This window comes from Toxorhynchites rutilus, chromosome 2 (assembly GCF_029784135.1).
Source record: "Toxorhynchites rutilus septentrionalis strain SRP chromosome 2, ASM2978413v1, whole genome shotgun sequence".
Classification (NCBI taxonomy): domain Eukaryota; kingdom Metazoa; phylum Arthropoda; class Insecta; order Diptera; family Culicidae; genus Toxorhynchites; species Toxorhynchites rutilus.
In genome coordinates, this window is record NC_073745.1 from 163,208,518 (window position 1) to 163,225,340 (window position 16,823).

Below are 16,823 nucleotides of genomic sequence, written 5' to 3' on the forward strand. Positions count from 1 at the left end.
TTAATTTTTAGGAATTATATCTTCAGCTTTCGCTTATAATCAGATAAGAGTGTATAGATCACGTTGGCCATGCTTCACTGTCAATTTTTCGTAAATTTGGAAAAATGTCGTCGAACGAAAAAGAGCATCGTGAATTAATCCTGTGCACTCATTTCGAGAATCCGGAGTTGACACATCGGGACATCGGTAAGATGCTGGGAATCGTCCAATCGTCCGGTCAGCAGAGTACTAAAACGATACTTCGAGAACCTAACCATCGACCGGAAGGTGAAGAACGGCAAAAATGGATGCTCCGTCAGTGAAAAAGATCACAAGCGCGTAGTTAAGCAGTTTAGACGTGATCCGAGAAGTTCGGTCCGGGATGTCGCCAATAAGCTGAATTTGTCAAGTTCATTCGTCCAGCGGACCAAGCAGCGGGAGGGCCTGCGTACATACAAGGTTCAGAAGGCTCCTAACCGCGACGAAAGGCAAAACATGGTGGGGAAGACGCGAGCCCGAAAGCTGTACACCGAAATGCTGACGAAGCCGCATTGCCTGGTAATGGACGACGAAACCTACGTCAAAGCGGACTTTCGTCAGCTACCGGGCCTGTTGTTCTTCTCCGCAGAGGACAAATTCAGCGTTCCGGAGGAGATTCGCAAGCAGAAACTATCCAAGTTTGCCAAAAAGTACATGGTGTGGCAAGCGATCTGCTCTTGCGGAAAGCGGAGCGCCCCCTTCGTGATGACCGGTACGGTTACCTTAAGGAGTGCCTACAGAAGCGCTTACTACCACTATTGAAGCAGCACGAGGGCCCGACCATCTTCTGGCCGGATCTCGCTTCGTGCCACTATTCAAAGGACGTGTTGGAGTGGTACGAAGCCAACGGGGTCACCTTCGTGCCAAAGGAAATGAACCCGCCCAACGCGCCGGAGCTTCGCCCAATAGAGAAATATTGGGCGATTATGAAGCAGGCCTTCCGGAAGAACCCAAAAGTTGTCAAATCGGAGGCGGACTTCAAGAGAAAATGGATTTCTGTTCAAAAAATACTACAACCTGACGTTGTACAGAACCTTATGGACGGGGTAAAGAGGAAGGTGCGAGGCTTGGGCTCGAAGTATGAATAAAAAGAAAATGTTGTTTAATAGTTTTTATTTTACTGTCTAAAATTTTCAAAAGGATCGGTCTACTGGGCGAATTTCTACAGCGTTTTTTCCGTGATGCAATTTGATGTGACACACCCTTTAACAATCGCATTCACATTCACACTGATGTCGCGATGGCCCATTCGCCGATGCCATGTGTGTTGGCAATTCACACCATGATTTCCCGTTACCGCCAAACACTGCTCTGCCAGCTTCAACTTATATTGGTTACCAACCAATTCACCAATGGTAACGATAGAATCATTGGCATTCTTGATTGCACAACCGTTTCCTTCGAACAGCAAAGTTAAACCTTTCATCGCGAGTTTCCGGACAGAGATCAAACCGACTTCCAACGAGGGAACCAACAACACGTTCTCCATCGTGATGGCAATGCGCTCGCCCTTGGCATTCATGCCCATAATTACACCGCTTCCAGCTCCTGTCGATTTTGTTTTCGTTCCGTCCGCAAGGGTCATATCCACGACGACACCACGATTGAATTCTGCGAAAAAATCGCGATCGTTCGTCATATGGCATGTACATCCACTGTCAATCGTCCACGCACCAGAAATGACGTCACAGGCCATGAAACACATATTACCACAGGCGACATTTACGACAGTTTTTCTTGAAGTGTCCTGGTTTCAAACAATAAAAACATTTCTTCTCACTTCTCTCGTGAACCTTCATCACTTTCTCACTGTCACGAAGTCCGCTTTGACCAACCCGCTTCTGGTACTCGTCACGCAATCGAGCTATGCCTAGATCCATGGTCAGATCTTCTTGCGGTCGATTCTCTAACGACGTCACAAAGCTGCTGTACGACTGAGGGAGACTGCGCAACATCATAATAATGCGTAATAATGCACTGAGTTCCACTCCCGCATTGTCGAGGCGCTCAAACAAACACTCAAATTCTTCAAGATGCTTCTCCGCGTCACCGCCCTCGCACAAATTCTTCGAAACAGCTGCTGCAACAACATCACTTGGTTTCCATTAGTGGCTTTCTCGTGATAAGCCCTCAAATTTTCCCACATTTGGTGAGCCGTTTCGCACTTTTTGATAAATCGAAGCTGACTGTCTTCAACAAACAGAGCGATTGTCGCTCTTGCTTTGGTGTCACTTTTCTTCCATTGTTCAATTTCTGGATCTATTTCTTCTGGCTTCCGCTTAATAATTGCATCCCACAAATCCTCGCGTTCCAGCAAGGATCGCATGCGGAATTTCCAAGAAGCATAATTTCCGTTGCCGAGTTTGGCAAACGATGCTTTCCAGCCGTCAGCCATTTTGAATTTTTCACTACACGCGTTATCAAATCGAAATTAAAAAATTCAGGAACCTTAAACACCGATACTTCCCGGAAAATCCAGCTTTCCACCGAAACAATCCACTTATTAACACTCCCGGAAACCTGGGCCCATAACCTGAGGGACGAAACACTCAGCAGGAACACGCAACCGGAGTGAAAAATACGGACGGAGTTTTCGGCTAGCAGAACGAAAAAAAAGAAAACACGTCTGATCTGTAGCGAGGCTAGTTTTATTCTGTCAGAAAAATACAGTCATGGTAACGGCAAACGGAAATGAATAAACGCACGCAAGGTGCATAGAACGAATAGTGGTAGGAACATAATATCGTTCCCTTTTACAAGGTTACATAACGAGGTGCTCATCATTCTCCATCACCTGGCATCCCAGAACATCGAGCGGAAGACCGGTGGTGGCCGTTCGGCGAAGATCATGAAGAAAAAGAAGAAGGTATCTCTGAAAAAGCTGTTCGATAACAAGAACGGAACGAGTTTGCGTTACGCCGGCCGAAAATTTCGTTGCTCCCATTCCCTTTCTCCGAATGCGCAGTTCACGCAGGTTACTGGTTGCGATGGAGGGTTTGTTGGCCTACTGGTCTTCGACGCTGCCATCGACCAGTACATTCGCGGATCGGGTCCAGAGTTTATCAACAAAGACTCTTTCAACAACTCGGTTCTCGAGTCGGGGTGTGCTCAATCGACGCCCAAGTTTTGACGTAGGACTGGGTCTTTCATTTCTAAACTGGGGTGTAAGTTCAATGTTTCGAAAACGAGAGCGTTACGCGGGAGCAACAAGATTTTGAGCGTTAATACCTTCTAAAAAACTGGACAAAATGGTATGATAAACACTTCTCTCGAAAGATAAAATGTATATATGCTTGTTACTTGTTGATCTAAAAACTTGTTTTGATAGCTTTACAATTTCCTTTAAAACATACTATTGAAATCTCACAAATCTGTATTTGAGCGAGTACCCGCTCGGAAAATATTCTCTCATACTCAGTGTAGTCAGATTCAATATTCGCATTGAAATCGTCATCTTGATATCTTGATCTTGAGGATCTTATTCACGATGGCATTTAACTATGTACCGGAAGATTGTTTTACAGTTCTTCAAGAGCTAACAAAAAAGACGAATGACGAAAAATTTGGCGCCTCTTTATTAGAATAAACAATCGAAAAAACCTTACAAACCCATATGAATGTTACTGTTAAAAAATCTTCCAATGCACAAACAGCCAAACAAAAAAAAAACATTCTAGCATGTTATCTGGTTCTTAAAAGATCCATATTGTAAAATATAAAAGATCAAAGCTGAACAAATCATAAACTAGATGACATCTGAATTTAACGCTACGGTTACGTTCTCACATTTTTGTGGAACAATTAACTCCTCACTAAGAATAAGAAAAATCCTGCATTTCATCGAAAGGTCGACTGGTCACTTCGAAAAGCACCCAATTGTCAGTTTGGAGAGTGGAAATGAGAAAACAATATTTTTCTAAGACACGCCAAGGGAAGAAAAACAAACAAACGTGAGCAGGAAAATGTTTGCATTCGGCAACAGCAATTTCCCAGCGAATCCCAAATAAACAATAAACAATAGACAGTGAGAGTTTGGGTTGGCGGTGATAAATTAATTCATGATTTCAACGAAACAACAAAAATGTTTCTTGAATTGCTGAAGAATACCGAGGGTGGACATTCACTTTCTCTAGTTAGCAACCACTCAGCTAGAGCTTGTCGCAACAGAAAGGAAACGTAACACCGGAAGACATGTGCCGTAAAAGTTTTAAAACTTTCCAAGCGAAAAACGTCTTCAAAGTTTTGCCTGCAATTGAATTGTGTTAATGAATAACTTCATCACTACTTCATGAGTCATGACTGGGGTAATTAGAGGGTGTTTGAATTGATACAGGTGGAATTTCATATTAATATGAATGATTGTATGTATGAATCAAAGGTAAAATTCACGATGAAGTGAAAAAAACATCTAGTTCTAAAAAGTTTAATTCCAACCATCATGGGGTGACAACTATAATTTTTTCCTCCATACTGCGAACTGAACAGGGAAAATGGCCCAACCATTCTAAGTGGCGTCCGGTTTGTCTGATGAAATCTGTGATTTCAAATTGTTTTCCGGTTTTGTCTGATTTGTTCCTTCGAAATCGGCAGAAAAGGGTGCGTTCTTTTCCGATAATTGCTTGTGTTGGTTTTTCCTTACTCCTCGGTTTCTCGGTCAGGCTTTCCGGTTCAGTCGAATCCGTTTATACGACTGATTAATGGTTTCGTAGCATGAGATCCTCCGATAGTAGGAAATGGCAGTATTGTGATCCCTTTCCAGTATCCGATTCGTGTGCATTTCCAAAGGATCACTGCTCGACAATAAATTGCACGATTTCCATGGATTGGGACCGAAGGTGAGAAGTGGCTGGGCTAAAAAATCCTGTAGGAGGATTTGTGAAGGTGAAACCATAAAACAAAATCATCGCCTTTAATGCCAAATTATATACTCTGAAAAACCTGACTAAAGCGGAACGTCGTCACGTCGTTTTGAGAAGGGTCTGTTTTGTGGTTTGAAATTTGCTGTTGAGTTATCTGCTAATGCCTATCGGACACACACATGGGCGGATCTACTGGTCAACCAACTCTGAACAAGGAAAATCGTCCCTGGTGGCACGGGAAACCAGAAACACAATCCGAAAATCCGCGTTTGATGCTCATTATAATATTGTTTTCTCAATCTGAAATTATTTCAATCAAATTCAGCATTGATGTTCACCGGGGACACTAGCGCTGTGAAGTATCAACCGAAATCAAAACATCAATGAAAACTTTAATGAAGGGAGCCGATATAATAAGCTGAAAAATTCACCTCACAATAAAATTTTACAACTGTACGGGGTTTTGTAATTTCACTCAATGTCACCTTGTTCCATCTACCGAAAGGGTTGAGTAAACGTCAGACCTTTCCTCATTTCCTTTCGTTTTCGTGGCCTTTGTAACTGTGGCCGCTCCAATCTTGCAAACGGAAATTAGTGGAAGGATGCTGTAATCCAATTTTTATTGATAATGACAAAAAGTTTGTTTCTAATTGGATTAACGGCTTTGTCAGCTTGCTTAGTGTGCTCACTTGGGCTATCGTTAAGAAAATTCTCAGAGTTGGTTAGATAAAATTTTGCTTTTTTGGTTGAATACGAATCCAGTTCACAGTTACAATATTGAAAATTGTCATTATTAGCTATTTACATACTTTATCAAGAAGAAAAACTATCAGTGCTTATGGTTGGGATTTTTCAGCTTTCGTGTTATGCTTTATTACTTTCACCGTGCAATATTGGCCGGTCAAAACAATGCAGTCAAAATTCCACGACCATTTGGCCGACAAAAGGATTTCTTCACGATAGATGATAACGACGTTGTTAAAACTAGTTCAACGAGTTTCCAAAATTTCAAGTCAACAACACGGAAATGAATGAAAAGATTTGATCCGATAACGTATGCATTAAGGTGAAGGTGGAAGCTAGCCATTGTAGTAGTATAGGTAAACCCTCGTGTAAAAATGGGGTAATAGTGTTTGTGAGAGAAGAGCGAAGCACACGTAAATAGATCAATTCACTTATCAGACTGTGTGGCGCTTCATTGACACGAGTCTTTGAATATATTTGAAAAAAAAAAAACAAATAACAATTCAATACTAAAGTAAAATGTATGAACGATATGTTCCGATGAACAATTGCAAATATAAATATATATAGAAGGTGCATTTGCATATGATTCTGATTATACGCGAGCGTAACATGAGCAAATTTATAACACATGCGAATTGGGGCACTTTTGGTATTAACAAGTTCTTCCGCATAGTAACTCGATGTTGATAATTCCTTAATATTTTCCTTCGTTGATCGTATTGTTTTCACATATTCACGTTGGAAAGCCTTAACCCTTCTCTTCGTTGGCCGAGGCATTTAGATTGAATTTAATACTTTTCCGTTTACTGTTTTTGAAAGCATAGGCAGCCGGGGCAGTGTTCCGAGCTCTGCAATACAATTTTCTTACCCAATGTTAAAGTTGCTAAAACTTACACTATAGACCCATTAAACGTAAAAATAATAATTGTATTGATATCAACACAATTTTATTCTATTGATTTTCATGACATGGGACGCTATGACTCCGGAATAACATTTTATTGAGTGGTTTTTATAGCTGTTTCGATGATGTTGTTTGGCATCAGTGTCGAAAAAATAACGATGCTTCCACCAATACAAACAAAACCATTGCAGAAGATTGAAAAACGAAAATTTAACTTTCAGAGCACTTGCTCAAGTTTTCCGACGTTCTTCACTATACGGTGCGAAAGCAGATGAAAATTTAATATCTTGTGAGTAATCGATTAGAGTTTGGTTGATATTACTTGATGGGAAGTGAGCGAAAACGATCATTTTCTTCACACTGTTTCGCAAAATTATTGATTTTCGGGCGAGAGGTGAGGGAGGGAGATGAAAGAAATGAGCGCCATTGTGGCAGCCATTTGTGGCTAGCTTCCACCTTCACCTTAAAAAATGGATTATTTTCGGATGGTGAGGGGAAAAGCTGCAAAAGATAATTCAATGGAACTATTTTCGCTTGAATCCTATGTTTTTTGGACCTACTACAAAAAGATGGATGGGAAATGTCATTGACATAACCGAAGAGAGGTAGGACTACACCAAGGGCTGTTAATATAAATAACTTAACGAATATCCGAGTAGTTTTCCTGTATTTCTTAGCAAAATTTCAATGTTTAAATTTTCATGTTATCCCCCATATCTTCCTGTTACACGTAATCCTACGTCAAAATACTTCGACACCCTGCCGGACAGTCTTACAACCTTTGGCCGAAATCTCAGCCATGACCGATGAAAAGATGAATGATGGCATGATGGAATGATGGCTCCTCAGTAGCCTTGGCGATCAGCTGTTTCTCCGTTTGGTCACGAAATTAATTGATCCTCCGATTAAGGTTCGCTCAAAAATTTTCTGTCGATCGCAGCTGAGGGACGTTGAGAGATCTATTTAACCTCATCACTTACCTCCTTGGTGGGGGACATGAAGTACCCGGTCGCCTGCAAGTCGTTGCCGTCCAGCGTCAAGTGAATCTTGTCATTCATTATAATCACGACGTCACGCTTCGCCGGAACTATGTTGTTATTTCAAGTACTTACCATATGGCATATTTTAAGTCCACACCATAGCTTGTATAAGCGGGTACGCATTAGACGGAATTTCCATCTTGTTTTCTGGCAATCCGAGAGCCGATAATGATCATGACATTCAATACCTAGGTTTACGGACGTTTCTTATATACCTATTTGTACGAACACGCGTCAATTTGAAGGAAGGAGAAAGAAAATAAACATCATTACATATTTACCTCGATCAATGAATAAAAGTGGAATATGTGGATATGGAATATAAATGCAGCCGATTTTCGTAATTTTTCTTATAAAATTCGAAATGCGTCAAAATGACGCGTAAACCTAGTGTTAAATATAAATAGAAAATGTGTTTCTTGTAAAAATAATAAATAGAGGGATATATTGAAGTGACTTAACTATTTGTACTTACCTGGAACACGATGGAATCCGTCGTTGGTGCGCTAGTGCTTGTCTCCCTCGCTGATCACTATGGCTGCTTTGAAAAACCTGAAAAGGAAAAATCTTTAATTCGCCTGGGTCGTCTGCTGTTTTTACTGCTACGGAGTTAGCTGTAAAATACAATTTAAGATTTATTGGGTAAGCGCCAATACAAAACTGGTGCCGTGACCAAGATCAACGATACCGTCAGCTGTGAGCTGCCGGCCTAGAATAGCACTTCGGGTCTCGGTCCTCGTCCCTGCCGTACAAGGCGACTCATCGGGTGACAACGCGAGTAAGGCTGTGGTAAAGCATATGGAGACTGCACGGGTGAAAAACCGTGTACAGAAGCAACGAAAGGAGTTCCGGGCATATCAGGATCGACGTCAGTAAGATCCTTATTAGGACATACTGGTATGACATGGAAAACGGACACGACACGGGAACGGATAACATGCGACGCTGAAGGCTGACAGTCGTGCTATTCTGCATCCTGAGTGAATAAAGGTGATACCTTCCTGAAATGGCGTGTGGGCTAATAGTGCGGTTGCCCCCGTCCCGGTAATAACTTGGCAAGTTTTCGGGTACTTTCGATACTCGTCGAGGCTGTGGCACTAGGTACTGAGCTCAGATATCACATTCCTGACATACGCTCTGAACACGGTCCACATGAAGAACCGCGTCAACCCTCGAATGTCCTCACTGTTTGCATAACTAACCATGGGATCACCAAAAGCGGGCGAGAGGCAAACGCGATGCATTCATCGTCGAAGCCAAGGGTGACCCATCGTACGCTGACCTATTCAAAAAAAATGAAACACAGAGGACGCTGCCTCAAGATCCTGGAGGAGAGCGTGGTGGAGTCCATGCGCACTCAAAATGGCGAAATGTTGTTCGAGCTAAAGAGAGAACCAGAGAGACTCAACACCGAATGTCCTCCTGCCAGCTTCGAAGGTCCTCCAAAGTCGTCCGATCTTGGTCACAGATGTCGACTATGCCAGTCCGCAGTACCTGAAACCGATTCATAAGCGCGCTACCTCCGTAAAAGCTTATCTGGCAGTCTTTATTTGTTTCGTCACAAAAGTTGTCCACCTAGAATTGGTGGGAGATTTATCGACTGCAGAGTTTCTGGCCACCCTGCGCAGATTCATATTAAGACAGGAAATCTCAGTTCACTTCCATTTGGATAACGGTAACAAATTTGAGGGAGCGAAAGGAGAACTGCTAGAATTATTTGCCAAATTTCGCAGTCAAAAGGAACAGGGAAACAAAGGTCTCCACATGCACCCAGGGCGGTATAACGTGACAATTGACAACCCCAAAGGCACCACACTCCGGAGTATTGAGCAAAATTGAAAGTACAATGAACTCTCGCTCTCGCTGCTCATGTCCGACGACCGGAACGACTTTACAGCACTGACACCGGCTTATTTCCTCATAGCGGCTCGTTTCCAATCAGCGCTCTGCGAGTGTTTAAAAATAGACAGATGCTCATCCATCCCAGAACCCAGAAATGAGCCACTCACTAAATGCTAACTTCCTTGGCAGTGCGAATTTCAAGGCGTGGTAAGTCGATCTCTCTTAAAGTTTGCTTGAGAACCACTGACCACTGACCAGAACAACCGTAGACAAGAATACACTTGAGATATCAATCCCTTTAGTCTCCTAGTTGTATGCTTCAACCGCTCCTTGATAGTCAGTTTCCCCTTTCTCATTTTCAGACTCAACCTCGTACGTTCAGTTTATTTTCCGATTTTTTTTACTCTCGGTACCGCCACTGTTCGTAGAAAATCCTTGAAGGAACAGTAGATTATGCTTTTTCCCTAAATTTCAACAGTAAAATTTCGAACTGCAACCACGCACCCAATACTCAGATTTCGCCGTACACGAACTGCAATTTTTCGTGTTAAAAATTGCAAATTTTCAACATATAATGATAAGTTCTCCGATGTATTTGAAAAAACGTGAAAAATTTGAGAATTTCATCAAAAACCTGGACTTCAGCGGTTCGTCAAACTCATGATAGTCAGTTTCAAGAGAAGTTTGATAAAAAAAAATGGAACGAAATGTCACTAGACACCGTGTGCGATGTGGCCTTTCCAAGACGAATGCGGTTTTCATTTAAGGCAAAAAATTCGAACCAGGTCGATAATAATACAACTTTTTTCGTTTATAGTAAAGTTACAATATTTCATTTATGTAAACATATTTATGGGTGACAATTACTCTGAATCTTCCTGTATTTTAATAATATTTATTCTCATTCTAACGAAACGTCAGTGCTTTTCAACCTCTCAACCATTCAAACTCAATAACAAATATTTAATGGTTAGTATTAAGTCGACATGTTTACTTAGGAACTTTTTCTCGTAATCCCAATTCTAAAATATGCCGAATATATTACTACAGTTGTATTTTCATGATCAATAAATGTACATCAATTTGATATTCGATGCGATAATTCTAGTTTTCCTGTTGATTTTACCCAGATTTGTACATTTCCAATAAAGCTACACCCTCTGTAATAGCTTTTACAAACCAAAAGCAAGACAATACTTCGACATTTCTTACCACGAAAAACTTATTCCAGTTTGCGACACGGCAAGCATTTCCACGCATCAGTGAATCAGCACTATGTAGCGTTTTCCTTACCCTTCATAGCCACCATGAATCATCCCTAAATCTTATTTAAATACGCACATATATTTTATTTTAAAAAAAGAGAGAGGAGCGCATTTTATCACACCTACTCAGACGGGTTGAAAAGATGTGGCATAATAATGTGAATTATTTCCAGGTAGGTGCTTGAAAATGTATCCTAAGTAAATATCAATTCTTTCCAGCCCGTGTGTTCAGGACAGAAGCATCATTCCAACATTATGATGCTGATGATGATGGTCTGCTTTATCCAGTGGTCAAAATCCGACATTTATTTTTATTTATTGTATACGATGGACGGTAAAAGGGTAAATTTGTTCAGGTTTCCAGACAATTATGTTAAACATCGTTTGCACTCCGGAAAAAGTGTTGTCCACAGCAATACGTACTACGGTTGAATTTTTCCGCTACCCTGCATGGAATGGATATTCATTTTTTTTTTTGCTGTTGTTTTCACTTTGCCAGAAATGGTCGAACCTCTCAAATTATGCATCTTCATTGGAAAATCAATTCTGAAACCGCCCAAAAAACGTAAACGATTGCCACTTGTCTACGCTTTTTATTTACCATTTGCCCTCTCAACAACTCTTAAATTCATCATTATTGCTGCAATAAATAACAGAGATCAAATGCTCCCACTTTCGTCCGTGTGGTGTACTTCCGTCTTATAGTACACCATACCACCTTATGAGAAACCCCCTCTTCAAAGCTGTGGGTAACGTCAAGAATACAAAGTGCAAATTATTGGGTTTTGTGCTTGTTTCCTTTTGCAGTACCAGTCTGTTTTTTTCCTCCTATCTCCAGGTTCATTCCTTCGCCTTTTTAAGAATTCAAAAGATCATCATTCTGATTATTTATGCAATGATTTCATCGATAGACGCTCCTCGTTCCTCTCAAGGCTTTAAAATAAAAAAGCGACAATTATTTTCTAAAAATTAATTGCTTTCACATGACTAACGCTTTTTTATTCTTAAGTCAGAACACTTCTTATAACAAAGAAAATATAATCGCTTCTTTATTTCAAATGTATTATTTAAAATCTTTATTTTGTTCTGAGTACGAAGGAAAAAAAATACCAGTCGAACTGATTTAGTCAAGCATAAACGTATATTTCATTGTGTAAAAGGTGCCAATTTATTTCAACTGTCACTTTGCTGCCCCAAGTTTCGGTTTATCCCTTACGTTTTCTTCCCCAACCCATTTTTTTCCTTCTACAAGTATTTAATTTTTCCGTTCCCCACTGGCGTGAAAAACAATGTACAACGGAGCCCGCATTGTCAAAGATCGTAAGGTGTGAAAGGAAATACGCCCTCGGTAAGACTTTTTCCGAAGTTATTCAAAAAATGAGAAAAAGGTTTGCGTCCGATTCTAAGCATAAACGGAAAAAAAGTGTAGTGTCAAATACGGGTGACATGTTCTATTGAAATGAAATGTATTTCTAGTCTGCTTGACAGCGAATTATTCACGAGTTTTCATTGAAATAACGAACACGATTAGAAACTTTCAACATGAACTCCATATTGCATTACTATCCAGGCTGCCATAGAATGATCTACTACGAGCAACATCCATGCAACTTCGAATTTGTACGAGAAACCATAGTGAAGATCGGATAACCAACCCCGGTGGGATCTTGGTCGTATGCTGACATGGGGGCCTATCCGTGCGTCTGTTCACCATGGAGGTTCGGCTCAAAACAGCGTCTGTTTCGCATGTCAGGGGCGGCTGTTCACTGTCTACGTGCCAGCTGAGATTCGGAAAAGAGCTGTGCACGTCGGTACTCCGGCGAGACAGGGGGTTGGTGCATGCCCTTCAAGCCATCCGTAAAAATGAAACGCACAGGAAAATGACCAAAGAAATCCGAGACAGGACATTGGGACTACACCCACGCAAAGAATACGGACTATAGACTGGAAACTCGGAACATGGAACTGCAAGTTTCTCAATTTTCTTACGAGTACCCGAATCCTTTCGGAATTATGGAGAGCCCATAATTTAAACATTGTAGCGCTGCAGGAGGTGTACTGGAAAGGTTCGATGGTGCGATCGTTTCAAGACTTCTTCAACATCAGCATTATCAACGTCCACAGCCCCCATGGCGATAAAGAAGAATTGTACGCGCAGCTAGAGCGTGAATACGATCGCTACCCAAAACACGACATCAAAATCGTCATCAGTGATTTGAACGCTCAGGTCGGCCAAGAGGAGGAGTTCAGATCGTCAATTGGTAGGTTCTGCGCCCATCAGTGAACCAACGAAAACGGCCTGAGACTTATTGATTTCACTGCCTTCAAGATCATGGCTACAGATAGTACCTTCTTCCAGCACCGCCTCCAATACCGTTACACCTGGAGATCACCTCAGCAAACAGAAACACAAATTGACCACGTTTTCTCGGATATCATCGACGTCAGAACCTATCGTGGCGCTAGTATCGATTCAGACCACTACCTGGTGATGATCAAACTGCATTCCGAACTGTCAGTCGTCAATAACATTAAACACCACGGTACCACCTACGACGAATGCAGGAGCCGAACGTTGCTGCAACATACTCGCAGCCTCGTGAAGCTGCGTTACCGGGGGTAGACGAACTGGATGCAGCTCCCCTCGATGAATGCTGGAACACCTTGAAAGCAACAATTGGTTTGACGACGAGTGCCGAGCGCTCCTGAACGAGATCGAAAGGCGGAGGTAGCACTACGATGAATACCTGAACAGCGTACAGACATGAGACCAAGACGGCGTTGAGGATGGATGGACGCTCTCAAGGGAGGCTCGGGAAAACTTGTAGAGTGTATGCACCGTTTGATAGTCAGGATCTGGGACACAGAACAGCTACCGGACAAGAAATAGGGGTAATCTGCTCCATCTATAAAAAAAAGTGACATGCTGGGCTGTGGGAACTATCGCGCACAATCCTGAATGGTACCTACAAAATTCTGCCTCAGATCCTCTTTCGCCGTCTATCGCCAATAATAAAAGGATTTGTGGGAAGTTATCATGCCAGATTCATGCCCGGTTGCTCGACGATGAACCACATTTTTACACTGCAGCAGATCCTCCAAAAGTGCCGCGAGTATCAGGTCCATACGCACCACATATATTTGTTGACTTCAAAGCCGTATATGATACAATCGACAGACGACAGCTATGAAGAATCATGAACGAACACGGCTTTCCCCGAAAGCTGACAAGACTGATTCAGGCAACGATGAACGGAATGCGGTGCAGTGTGCGGTGAGTTGAGGTGAGCTGTCGAAATCATTTGAGACTCACAGGGGACTTCGACAAGGCGATGGACTCTCCCATGTGCTTTTCAACGTGACGCTGAAAGGTGTTATGCGGAGAGCGAGCTTCAACATGCGGGCACGACTTTCAACAAGTCTAGTCAGTTTATCTGCTTAACCACCACGTGGACGTAATCGGAAGAACACATGCGACGGTAGCCGACTTGTATACCCGACTGAAACACGAAGCAGGGCTGATTGGGCTTGGGATCAATGCGCCCAAGACTAAATACGTGCTAGCAGGAGGGACTGATTGCAATAGAATTCTTCTTGGTAGTAGTGTTGTGATCGACGGTGACAAGCTCGAGGTGATAGAGAAATTTGTCTACCTTGGCTCGTTGATAACAACTGACAACAACCGTGAAATTCGAAGACGCATAGTCAATGAAAGTCGGGCTCCGCAAATCCTTAAAGTCCAACAAACTCCGACCCCGAACGAAGTGTACCATGTACAAATCCTTAATTCGACCGGTTGTTCTCTATGGACACGAAATATGGACGACATCCAAGAATATTGAAACGTGCTCCAACCGTATTGTCAAAGCATAGTTCAGCTTTTTCCGAACAACAAATCAGGAGGAGCCGGTTTCACGAAATCCAAGAAGCGCTGTCCAATGTGTTGATATTTCCGGAACAGATGTTCAATTTGAACGAAACGGCGGTACGGCACGTACAATATCTACAAAGAAACTGGTTTTAATTGGTTCCAGCTAAAAATACGTCCACGAATCTTAAACTGCATTGCTTTATGGAAACGCAGCCGGGCAGTTAGCGCCAACGTTGAAGCTATACCCGTACAAATCCAGGATGCCAGAGGAGACCTGGAAGAGATTGACCGAAATCTGGGCTGCAGCAAGAACGGAATTGGGTTGACTGTTCCGGATTGTTCCTGTTTCTCGAGGATGTTTTTACCCTTGGCTTGTCCAGCAGAAAATACAATTTCCTATTATTCTCTTTCAAAATGGACATAAGTCACATGTCTCTGATGAAACGACGATGCTATGATGCTACACACGGAAATAATATGTAATCCTGGTTTGTCGATATTCGATATTCCCTTGGTCGATATTCCCTTGGGTTCTCAAATTGTTCGAGATTGACTCCTTAGAGTCGACGTCGATTTCCCAGGGGTCGACATAAAAGAAAACTGATTTCGGTGGTCGACCAAGTCTAAAAATCGATCCCTTTTAATTAACACAAGTTCTTATTTGAAACTTTTCAGATACTTTATAAGTTGTGTTACGTTAACCAACTTGTTATAAGAATGACTAATATTTTAGTAGAAAGTATTGTTGCTGCGCTCATTTTAATGCAAAATTAAATTGCTGCGCTCATTTGGATGCAAAATATCGATTTTAGTTTAACCAAAAAAAGGTGAATTGCCTCATAATATATTCCTGAAGGCTAACTTAAAGAAGGCATCATCTGGATCGTGGTGTTTCCCAAACGTAATCGACTTGAATATTCTTGGCCGCAACTAACGCCCCTCGTGTGTTGGTGTATAGTTTGCTTGCATCTCTATTATTCTATTTCTTGCAAAACTGAGGCTCAGCCTGTTTATGTTTTTTGAGACACGCCGGCGAACCTACGTTTTCCTAGTGGGAATTCGAGACGTCATAAAAAAAATCCAATGAAACTCTTCTGGTACTAAAGTGTAATGATCCTAGAAAATAAAAAAAATCAGCCGAATTGAATCAAGTTATTCAACGTCATCTAGAGTACCATTGCCTCTTAAATTCCTGACTTTCATAATCTAGTCATTCTCAATAACATAATACTCTCTTTCATGCTGTGAGCTCACATCTTCGGTAAATTCGGATTCAGAATCTTCAAGAAAATGGAAAACAAAATTATGCAGCTAGACACGCAAAAATTCACTCTATTGCAGCCAGAGCGAACCAAGTACATGTCAACAATAACACAATATCATTATTCAACACAGTATTTTGTAACGGCTCTTGGCTAATTTCATAAAATTTTGACTCACGCGTTTTTCTTGAAACTAGTTTTATCGAATTCGCGTACACGATATCTCAAGTTCTACTGAACCGATTCATGTCGAATTTATATGGATACAATCTGCAGACATCTCTCTATCGCATGAACCTCTAAAAAATAATATTTTTTAAATTTTACTATTTTTAAAAAATCGGGAAACGTAAGAAAACATGATTTGAACCGCATTTTGTTTGCCATTTTGTAAAAAAAATGTTTTTGAGCTGTCCAAGGTTAATGCGATAGATGCATCTTTACTGATTCAGAATCTGTTCAATTTTTTTTGTTTCAGATAACCAGAAGGGCTGGAATCGTGTACGCCATGGCACAACTTTTTCTTGAACCCTCTCACCTTCTCAAGTATTCTTGCTCTGCTTGTTCTGGAGCTTAGTTCTCTCTGCACCTGCTGCTTGATCTCGTCGACTTGCGTTTGGGAGAGCATATTGTTGCGTACAATCGCTCTACGCCTCGCGTTCATCGCGTTTTGGTCAAGCCTCCCGACGAACTCTGGATACGCTTCCTCGAACATTGCGAGTATTCGAAGGCGACCGCTCATGTCCGTCTCCAAAGCAGTGCAGATGTAATAGGCGCGGATCACGAATTCGTTCATTTCGTGTGTACACATGATCCGTCGCCTAGTAGTACCCACAAGTGTGGACGACTGTCGTCTGACAGTCGCAACACGCCTCGTAGGCGCAGCGTTTCTTTGGTGATGTCGATGGCTGCTGTTTCCGTGTGGCGGTAGCTCTTCGGGTTGAACCCGGCTGGTGGCCCGCTCTTGCACATCGCCCTCCAGCCGCTGGCCGCTCGCTCTTACTCCCGTTCCAGG